Here is a 2,775-nt window from a genome sequence, read left to right on the forward strand (position 1 = left end):
TCCTTCCTTCCTTCCTCTCTCCCTCCCTCCCTCCCTCCCTCCCTCTCTTCCTTCCTTCCTTCCTTCCACAGATATTTATTAAATGCCTGCCAGTGACCGGGAGGATACAGCAGTGATCAAAACAGTCAAACTTCCTAACACATGCTAGCAACAGCTAGACAAGAAAAAAAATTTTTTTAATAATAAAAAAACAAAATACTTATTTTATATATATAATAATTATTGGGTATTGGTGTATAATACTTATTGGGTAGTGATAAATACTCCAAAGAAAGATAAATGCTCCAAAGATAAATAAAGATGGGTGAAGGGACAGAGAGTTCTGTTTGGGACTGAACAATGTAAAGAAGTTTCATCTGTGGGGTGGCATTTGGGCAGAGCCCTGGAGGACACTCGGGTGTCATTGGGGGAAGCGCCGTGGGACCTGCAGAGGGAAGATTTGAGTCAGGCAGTGTGCTGCCAGCTGTATGACCCTGGGCAAGATGATAACTTCTGTGAACCTGTTTCCAAGGTTTAAAATAAAACTAATGACGCCTACGGGAGATTAAAATGCCAGGAGGCCTGGAAAGGCTTGGCCTGCAGTACAAACTGGACCAGGGTGGATGTGGTCAGGCTAGCAGCCTGCAGCCTGGGTGAGCAGATTGCTAATCACCCCACTCTTCCTCAGGACCAAGTCACCCCTCAGTCTCTCTGGGCCTCTTTCTCAATCAATACAAGCGGAAAACAACCCTTGGCCCCTCCTCAAAAGAATGCAAAAGGGCAGGTGAGGTAGCAAATGCAAAAATGTTTTGAACCAGCTCTTCGGATAAAGGTCTGCAGAGAATCAGCGCACATGGGAGAGGCCGGCCCTCGCCCCGCGGGGCTTGGCGGCAAGGACTCCAGCACCAGGACGGGTCCTTTAAAAACGTGGGGTTTAGACCGAGACGGAGGGAGACAGATTTGCTAGCACAAGAGAGAGCTGGGAAGAGAGCCAGTCCCGGGGCGGAGGCACAGCAGAAGGGCGGCTCCGGATGGCCGCCAGGAAGCAACAAAGCGGCAACACGAACAGGAAGCAGGACCGCTGGTGACAGGATGGGGCCCTGCGAGAGCCGGGAAGAGCCCGGAGAGGCGGCGGGGCCGCCGGGATGCTGGGGGAGCAGGCGGCCTAGGGCGGGAAGAGGGGCGGGCCTCTCCGCGCGGGGAATCCCAAGTGAAATTGACGTCTCCATCTAAGTACGGAATAATGCTCCCTCTTACACTTTTCTTAAAAATGCAACAGAAAGCTGCCTACTTTGCAACTCTCTTCCCGCCACCTCTGTCGGGAAAGGGTTTTTCTGCTTCCCTTTTACCCACTTACGTATCCACCTCCTCTTTAGTGAAATAGCATCGCACCCCGGGCCTGCCATTACCCTCTGCTGATTTCAGAGGCTCGGGGGAACCAGAGCCTACCTTATTATTGGGAACCTGCCGGTAGGGGCATCTAGCAGATGACTGACTCCCAATGAGAACAGGATCTGCGTCTAGAATATGAGTAGATTGCAGATTGATTCATGGGACCAAGCACGGAGCAGCCCAAACTCCATTCTTTCTTCCGTTCCATCTCCGACCTCCTGTCAGTCTCAAAATTGATAGAACAGCCTGAAGCCATTGAACAGAGTTATGTGGGCAATCATCTTTCTAATTCTTGCATATAGGTGCCAATATGTCAGGAGGACCCAGGCAAGGGGACAACAGGGTGGCTTTATTTAACACGATGACAAGCAAACGCTTGAATAGCAAAAGGAGCTCATGAGCTTTGCAGCAGCAGGAAAAAACAAAAAAGGCCCCTGCATGGATGCCTGCCTGCACTCCAGTAGCCCTGCACGGTGCAAAAAAGAGATTGCTAACAAAAAGGTTATTCAGCGGCTCCCCGAACAAACCCAAAGGTAACAAGTATGGATGGAGCAGATGTCAGGAGACTGAGCGCTATTTTGGAAAACTGCCGAGATATTTAGAAACAGCGCTTTCTTATTAACCCAAGCATAATGCTGAAGGTCCTTTAAGATAAAACTTCCCAGATGCCACCTGTATTTGACATGGCGATAGGATGAATGCCTGAGTGTCCACTGATACTGGAAATGCTTTTAAGAACCAGCCTCAACTGATGGTTCTGGCACAAACAAATCACAAACTAATTTATGTATTCCTGCAGCTGCACCCCGGCCGAGGCGAGTAGGCCAATTCACAGCTGACTAGCGCTGCCTCATTCTTCGCAGATTTTGGCATTTAACTGTAATTAAGATTTATTGTTCAGTAGCTTGCAGGTCAGGGCAAGCATGACAATATGGGTAACTTTTCTGTTTACTAGTAAAATGTCTGGTAGGAGGAAGCCTCAAACCTTCCAAGCAGAACTTGACAGAAATAAATAGCACCCCTTCACTCCAGGGCCGGCGCATGACCGATTTTAATCAGACACGAGGGTTCTCTTTAAAGGAGGGCAGGGAGACATCAGAAAGAGAGCTAGTGAACTGTACAGTTGCTTTTGCCCCAGAAGGGGACGGGCCAGAAGCCAAATCAATTATTGCTGATCTTCTGGATTTGGGGAAGGGATTGTATGCTTGGTGCGGGAGGGAGGCGCGGATGGAGACCTCGATGCCGACAAAGGTTCTGCAGAGGCTGGGACCTGTGAGTCTTCACGGCCCCTCCTTGCCACCGAGGGGAGCATCATTCCTCATCTCTCTCCGCTCTCAAGGATGCCCTTGGACCAAATCAGATGGCCGGAGGGGGAGGGAGGCAGGGGGTCAGCAGTCAGCGGCC

Source organism: Lipotes vexillifer, unplaced genomic scaffold (assembly GCF_000442215.2).
Source record: "Lipotes vexillifer unplaced genomic scaffold, Lipotes_vexillifer_v1.1 scaffold165, whole genome shotgun sequence".
In the NCBI taxonomy this organism is placed as follows: domain Eukaryota; kingdom Metazoa; phylum Chordata; class Mammalia; order Artiodactyla; family Lipotidae; genus Lipotes; species Lipotes vexillifer.